At 46.0% G+C, this 8,456-nt stretch overlaps 1 protein-coding gene across 1 annotated transcript in view; it reads right to left on the bottom strand.

Moving 5' to 3' along the window:
• Positions 1-6,332: 6,332 nt before the first annotated feature.
• ITIH5 (inter-alpha-trypsin inhibitor heavy chain family, member 5) overlaps positions 6,333-8,456 on the bottom strand; it is an 84,733-nt gene continuing 82,609 nt past the window's right edge. The window contains exon 15 of the mRNA XM_010853146.1: positions 6,333-8,448. The gene's annotated coding sequence lies outside the window, so the exon portion shown is untranslated. The remainder of the gene's footprint in view (positions 8,449-8,456) is intronic.

The raw sequence follows: 8,456 nt of genomic DNA, 5'->3' as shown, positions 1-8,456 counted from the left end.
CAGGCTCCCCCGTCCGTGGGATTCTCCAGGCAAGAACGCTGGAGTGGGTTGCCATTTCCTTCTCCAATGCATGAAAGTGAAAAGTGAAAGTGAAGTCGCTCAGTCGTGTCCGACTCTTCTCGACCCCATGGACTGCAGCCTACCAGGCTCCTCCGTCCATGATGGTTCTTTAGTAGTATCTAAAGAAAAGATGGCCAGTTCTTAGTATCTATTGTTATTAGTAACAATAGATATTGTTACTAATAATCTATTGTACTATGTATTATCTATTGTTACTAATTATCTATTGTTATTAGTAACAATATATTGTTACTAATTATCTATTGTTTCTTAGTATCTTTATTGTTATTAGAAAGCGGTAACATCCTGTACATGCAACTTCGAATTTCTGTGAATGCTGCTGCTGCTGCTAAGTCGCATTACTCGTGTCCAACTCTGTGCGACCCCATAGACAGCAGCCCACCAGGCTCCCCCGTCCCTGGGATTCTCCAGGCAAGAACACTGGAGTGGGTTGCCATTTCCTTAAATTCATAAAAGTAAAATGAAAGAAAAATCTAGCTGTTGTGACCTGTCAAGAGGCTTTTGGTTCTCTAATGAGTGGCAAGTTGCAGCCACACTTCTCCAGCCTTTCCCCACTCGTCCTCCGGACTCTAGGACGGAGGTGCCCGTAGCAGAAACAGCTATGGGTGACGATGGGCACGGGCAAGCGGATCAGGCAGTGGCGATAGGACCTAAATGCCCTCATGGGTCTCAGGCCATGTGGTGGGGGTGGGGGGGAGTAACCCAGGCAACGGGCAGAGAAGCAAGAGGGGGCGAGGTGGAAAGAGAAGCCAGCGCTTGCCAGCAGGACCTGCGGAGAGCCTCATCCAATTGTGCATGGCCCACGTGATCCGCCCGATGAAGGATGTGCACGTGAGGTTGGGCAGGGACCTGGGAGACTTCCTTCCCAGGTCTTTGACCTCCGGGCCGGGGGAGTACTCCCAGCAGAGCACCTCCCACAGTCCGCTTCTCCAGCCACAGACTCTGATCTGAGTCTGTGTCGGCTCTTTGGTTTCTTCCTCTCTGCGTGTCAGCCTTGCTTATCGCCTCTGTGGGCATGCCGCTGAGTGTCTGACAGAGAAAAGGGAGGTTCCCAGTGCTTCCACCACCTCAGCCTGAGTCTCTCTCCACCAGGTGCGGCCAGAGGCTCATTAATCACGTCAAGGGCTGCATTGTCTGCGCCTCTCCCAAGGAAGACGAGTGACATTTAACAGCCACCAGATGTATACATGAGTCCTGTCTCCATTTCTGTCAATTTAAGTGGCTGGGGGGTGGGGTGGGACCCCCTCTCCAGAGGGCTCTCCTCGCCCCAACTCCCCAGATGTGTGTCTATGACCTTCGCACAGAGGGCAATTTGTTTCAGGGAGCTACTTGACTGCGAGATATTTTCTAAGATGTCGTTTCTAAAGAACAGAGAGAAAGATGAACTTGGAGCAACCCTGTATCTCCAGCCCATATAATTCCCAGCCCACTTCAAGCCCAGACCGGCGGCAAAAGCCGTGAAAAGCCCTTTCCATGAAAGGGACACCAGCTTTTAGAGAGAAAAAGCAATCTTGAAACCAGTGCATTCAGAGACATGTAGAAGAGCCCCCCTTCCCCAGCCTTACTTCTTGCCCTGTGATGCTCAGCCGATACACACAGGTGGGATCCTGCTCCCGTGGTCCAGCGTCCTGGCCGTCTGTGGAAGCTGCTCCCGATTGGTCCAGAGCATTTCAGGATCATGAGAAGAGCAGAGTTCCTGCATCCAGACTAAACCCAGATATTAGCGCTGTGATGAGGGCTGGTCAGGCCATCTCCCTGAAATTTTAGTTCCTTTACACAATTTATTTCCTTGCCTTTATAATGTTTTTATTATGAATGTTATTGTATAAAATACTCCTAGACGTTTCCCCCTTCTTTCCTCACCTGTTCTGTACAACCCAGATCGAATGCCAGCACCTCTTCTACCCAGGTGTCTTCTTTTTAAAACCCCTTCCCACCCGCATTTTTTCCCTGAATCTTTTAAGGGCAGACTGCTGCCTGTGTTTGTAACTAATTACATACAAAGTTATCTCTAGGGCAGGCTAGGGAGGGTCCTCTGTCCCCTCCATATGGTTAGCGCCCACTTCCATGAGTCCAACGAATGAATAAGTGAATGTACTTGCTTTGAAGCATTTTCTCTTCTGGGAAATTTTCAGGAACAATTTAAAGTGTTATTGTCTTTCAATAATATACACAATTTTATCCTATATTTTCACCACAAGGTCTTAAAGTCTTATTAAATTTTCTAGGCCAGGCCAATGAAGAGATCAAAAGGATAAATAGTTACTTGCAACTTAGGAGAACATTTAGTTTATAGAATATTCCTAGAATCCAGCCTTTTCCAAAAGCAAATACACTTTAGGTTGGAGCTGAGCCTTCAGACATACTGTTTCTGCTTTCCCCTGGAAAGTTTGTTTCCTTTATAACATTCCATAACAGGTAGATGGGTTATGTTATCTTCAGGAGGAAGGATCCTAGCGCCTGAGAAGACTTTGGGCAGGAAATGTCCCAGATGGAGCAGTGTGTGTCTACCATACAGACATTTATTCACACTCAAGTTATCTGCAATGCTGTATTTTCTACATCACCCCATACATTTCAAACAAAGTGTATTCATTTCAAAAAATCATACACATTTAGGATGCATTTTGTACTTATACTACAGTGAAGTGACTTAATTGATGCATTGATAAACTTAGGACCTGCGATTTTCATCTTTTTATATGTAGACATTCCCAGTGAGCAATCAGGACATGGAGTCTTCTCTTACACAAACACAGCTGTTGTTTTGAAAAAATAATATGGTTAACAGAGAATTTTCAGGAAGAACTCTGTGTCAATAAAAATAAATGTTGAATTGGTCTAGGAAATGTACCAAAGACACACACACACACACACACACGCACACATGAACACACATAGACCTTTCCACCTTTATTTGCAACAATCAAAATTTAAAAATATTGTGCCAGAACTTCTTCCCGTCCTTCCAAATCTCAAATCTCTCTAATATATATACAGACACTTTGAATATGGCTTCCTTGATGGCCCAGTTGGTAAAGAATCTGCCTGCAATGCAGATGTGGGTTCAATCTCTGGGTTGGGAAACTCCCTTGGAGGAGGAAATGGCAACCCACTCAAGTATTCTTGCCTGGGAAATCCCATGGACAGAGGAGCCTGGTGAGCTACAGTCCATCATGTTGAAAAGAGTCAGATAAGACTTAGTGACTAAACCACCAACCACTTTGAACATGGAAAGTTTGTTTTTACTCCTGAATTTGAGCTGATGCCAGAATAACAGAAGGGAAGTGTTCTCAATTTCCACGTCAGGTCAGATGCTGAGACCAAGAAGTGAGACTGTGAAGGGGGAGTGGGGACTATAAAGGACCAGTATGGGGACTTGCCTGGTGGTCCTGGGGTTAGGACTCTGCACGTCCACTGCAGGGCCACTGCAAAGGGTCTGATTGCTGGTCAGAGAAAGCCACATGGCTTGGCCAAAAAACAGAAAAAAAAAAATTAAAAAGGACCAGTATGACCTTGGGGAACATCCACAGGTTGGTAGGAGGAAAGACAAGTAGCAAAGGAGACTAGGAAGAAATTCTAATCAGCTAAGAGAAACAATGGGATCTAACATTTTAAAAAAGAGGAAGAGGTCGACATGGTCACATGGTAGAGTCTGGAGATACCCATCACAGGAACTGGACATCAGAAGCAGTAACGTGACATGTAAGACAAGGTTTAATGAATGTGGTGAAGACAGAAGCTAAATTTGATGACAAGCAACAGACTGCTGCTGCTGCTGCTAAGTCGCTTCAGTCGTGTCCAAATCTGTGCGACCCCAGAGATGGCAGCCCACCAGGCTCCCCCGTCCCTGGGATTCTCCAGGCAAGAACACTGGAGTGGGTTGCCATTTCCTTCTCCGATGCATGAAAGTGAAAAGTGAAAGGGAACTCCAGGAGGTGTAAAAACGAGGGTTCAGGACTTCCCAGTGGTCCAATGGTTAAGACCTCGTCTTCCAACACAGGGGTGCAGGTTGGATCCCTGGTCGGAGGGCTAAGATCCCACATGCCTCGTGGCCAAAAAACCAAAACACAAAACAGAAGTAATATTGTAACAAATTAAAAAAAAATCTTAATAAAAGAGGATTCAAACACTGACCTCTAGCACAAGCTTGACAGTGAAATAAGAGACCAGCAGGAAGCCCCGCAGAGCCCGGCCAGCGACAAGCACTGGAGGAGACTTCTGGAAGGGTGCCCAAGAGGGAAGAGCCTCTGGGAGTAAGAGTCTAGAGATTCTAGAAAGACAAGGAGTCACTGAGACAAGTGCGTGGAGGGAGCGAGAAGAATGGAGCCCAGAAGAAGGCAGACCATTACACGGGGAGATGGAGATGTGATGAGACACAGCAATAACGGAGGGAGCGCCTGCTACAGTTTCCTTGGCATAAAAGGGGGCAAATTTCTGTGGAGAACTGTGGAGTGAGGAAGTCTAGAAAGCTGAAGCAGAACACAGGCGCCATGGAGGCCGATGCGCTTCAAGGAAAACAGATTAAGTTTTGCTAAAGGCCAGCAGGAACCGGCTGGTTGAAGGGACCTATGGCAGAACTCTGTGATTTCCCGGTGCATCGATACCTGGGGCCACAAGTGAAGGATGCAGGGCTGGAGACAGACCCAGTCGGGGTGCAGGGAGAGAGGAGTCTGCAGGTTCACCCAGCATCATCCACCATGGGGTCTCAGTAACCCCCGAATCTACAGGGCACCAGTCAAAACTGACTGAAACTGAACGGAGTATGAAGATGACTTCAGGTCATAAGCTGTCCCCAGCTGCTTAACATTACAGAAGAGATATTTCCTGTGGGAGCCTCTGAATATGCACTTCTTCCTTGCAGCTGAATACACTCCATCTTTGGAATGTTTTCCCCACCTCCTTCCTCCCTTCACAACTGGGCCTCTGCAGAGTTCTCTGGCAGGATTTCCAAGCCGTCAGAAGATAAAGATTATGGGATCTGAGCATGTTACCTTGTTCAGTCCCTTCATTAGAGACGAAGCCGGAGCCAAAGCCGGGAGAGGTTGATTTCATGCGCTTGAGATAAGGAGTTGGCTGGTTTTCTGTTTAACACAGCCTCCCAGTGATGTCTCACTCCTTCGGTAGGTCTGCTCTGGTTCTGATTCAGAATCTAACATCTAAGCAAGATCTGGCAGGACCTCAGGAACTGGAGGTAGCAATGCCAGAACCACAATCGACAAATGCCCTGAGCCAGTGTTAGAAGTACTGAGCAAGGTGATGGGCAATTTGGGCAGGCGAATGACCCAAGAAGGCGATAAAAGGGTTGGGACGCCCACACCCCTGGAAGGTAAGGGACTGACGCTTAAGGCACTTCTCTATGAATTTGACTGTTTTATAAAAGGTCAGAGATGGCTGATATACATTGGCTGTTCCATATAGCAGGTTGCCCTGTTTCCACATGATTCTTCCAGCGTCAAGTCACTTGCTCGATTTACATATATTTCTATGGAATTCAGAAATTCTTACAAACAGTGTAGTTAGAATCAACAAGTTTTATTCTCTCTAGTCATTTCCCCTCAAAACAAATACACCAGGGTGTTGTTTGTTTTTAGATGTTATAATTTTACAAATTTTTTGTGGAAGGAAAATGCTTCTTGAAGGTGAACTAGCTCGTGCCCTACTTGTTATTTCAAACTGAACAGAATAAATATTTAAAGTCACAATTCTAAGTGTTTGCTTAGCTGTGTTATTTTATTTGCTGCTTACTTTAGTTGGATCGTGCATGAATGGTTCCAAGAGTCCTGTGGATTTAGTAATAACATTGTTTGTATACATTCAGGGCAGCTTGAAGGAAAGAAAAGGAATTCGAATCTTAAATGAGTCAGTGTCTCAGTCAGCTCAGGTTGCTCTATCAAGAACACCATAGGGGCTTCCCTAGTGGTTGAAGATCCACCTGCCAATGCAGGTGACACGGTCCGATCCCCGAGCTGGGAAGATCCCACATGCCTCAGAGCAACGACGCCCATGCACCGAAACTACTGAGCCTGTGCTCTAGAGCTCCCAAGCTGCAGCTACTGAAGCCCACACGCCCCAGACCCTGTGCTCCGCAACAAGAGAAACCACCACGGTGAGAAGCCCGCACACCACAGTGAAGGGAGACCCCGCTTGCCACAGCTAGAGAAAGCCTGCTCGCAGCAATGAAGAACATGCACAGCCAAAAATAAACAAATACATCTTAAAAAAAAAAAGAAAGAATGCCATAGACAATGTGGCTTAGACAACTGACATTTATTTCTCCCAATTTTGGAGGCTGGGAAATCCAAGATCAAGGTGCCAGCTGACTCGGTGTCTGATGAGAGCTCAGTTCTTGATTTTAGAAGGTGTTCCTTCTAGTGCTCACAGGGTGGAGAACAGAAAAATCATCTCATGTCTCACTAATCCCGTCACAAAGGGCTTCCCTGGTGGCTCTGGTAAAAAATCTGTCTTCAATGCAGGAGACTCAGGTTCGATCCCTGGCCCGGGAAGATCCCCTGGAGAAGGAAATGGCAACCCACTCCAGTACCCTTGGCTGGAGAATCCCATGGACAGAGGAGCCTGGTGGGCTACAGTCCATGGGATCACAAGGGTCGGGCGCAACTGAGCGACTAAACCACCAGCCACCAATCCCATCACAAGGGCCCCGTCCTCCCGCCCTCCAGCATCTCCCCTTCCTTCCCCAGCACCCCACCTCCTAGTGCCATCACCCTGGGGTTTGATTTAGGCTTCAGCATATGAATTTAGAGGGACACAGACTTTCTGCCCATAGCATTCATCACAGTCAAGATTCAAATGTAAAGAAAATGAAACCTGTCCCTAGTCCACCTGCGGGGACACATGATTCAACTAAGGATCTAATGTTTCATCTGATAGAAACAGAGATGATCTCTCCCATTCCAGAGACCAGCACTAACGCTCCCCAGGGTGATGGAGGTTCAGGAAGGGTTGTCCTCCTGACACATATGCCCTGGATCCTAAACTAGTAAACCAGAGAAAAGGCAAACAGAAGAAAAAGCATCTAATGAGTACAGAACTTCAGTCCGTTTTATTCAGGGAATGTGAAACTACATCTACTACTACTACTAAGTCGCTTCAGTCGTGTCCGACTCTGTGCGACCCCAGGGACTGCAGCCTACCAGGCTTCTCCATCCATGAGATTCTCCAGGCAAGAACACTGGAGTGGGTTGCCATTTCCTTCTCCAATGCAAGTGGAAAGTGAAAGTGAAGTCACTCAGTCATGTTCGACTCTTAGCGACCCCATGGACTGCAGCCTACCAGGCTCCTCCATCCATGGGATTTTGCGGGCAACAGTACTGGAGACCCTTAAAGACAACACATGGAGATGCCTCTCTTTTTCAGATGAGGGTGGGGATTAGGAACCCAGGGGTGGATACTTTCTAGAGAGCCCAGCTTAGCAACAGTTAGGACTCATGGACATTAGTGATGTCGTAACTTGAGGTTTAAACCCTCATTATCACAACAGACTTCTCAAGCTCATTGAACTGCTCATTGAGTATCCCTGACCCCAACTTATTTTTACATGCTCAAGGACAATAAATGATTGTCCAGACAACGATATTGTGTCAAAGCTAATGAATGCATTCTGGAGACTCAGCCTGGTCCTGCTCTAGGTCTTGTATGATGTGGGGGAAACCGCCCACCTGCCTCCATGTCCCCCCCCAGAACAGAATCCCTCCTTGCCACTGCATTTACAGTAAGTCCTCTACATACAGACCTGCAAGTTATGAGCTTGTGTGCCTTCAAAGATTCACACGTGCTTCTGTATGCCAGCTGTACTACTGTGCTTTTCGAGGTACTATTCTGTAAGATTAAAAATGTCTCATTTCTTTAAAAATTAGTTTTAAAATTAATTTTATTGGAGTATAGTTGCTTTATTTTTTGTGTTTGTTTTTTATGTATTATTTGCACGAAAAGCATTATAAATCTATTACAGTACAGTCCTATACAGCCGACTATGTAGGTTGGGTACCTGGGCTAACTTTGTTGGACTCACCTGGACTGATGAACAAACTGGACTTACAAATTCCCTCTTAGGATGGAACTCGTTTGTACATAGGGGGCTTAAGTTTATTTGAAAAGATCTTGCTCTTCACGACACACCTGACCAACAGAAAATATGACATTTTTTCAATCAAGTTTAAAAGAAAAAAAAACCTGAAGTATGACTTTGGTGTGGAGTTTGGGGCCCACAAATCTCATAGTCTCTGGCTGAAACAGAAAATGTCCTGGTACATACTTTTTGCAAAAAAAAAAAAAAGATATACAATGGAAGAGAAGAAAGAAAAGTGGGATATGTCTAAAGTAAAAATGTTAAAATGAAAGTTTAACCTAATACT

Source organism: Bison bison, unplaced genomic scaffold (genome assembly GCF_000754665.1).
Source record: "Bison bison bison isolate TAMUID 2011002044 unplaced genomic scaffold, Bison_UMD1.0 scf7180017864323, whole genome shotgun sequence".
NCBI classification, from domain to species: Eukaryota; Metazoa; Chordata; class Mammalia; order Artiodactyla; family Bovidae; genus Bison; species Bison bison.
The sequence above is the reverse complement of the archived record's forward strand: the minus strand, read 5'-3'. Positions and strand labels throughout refer to the sequence as shown.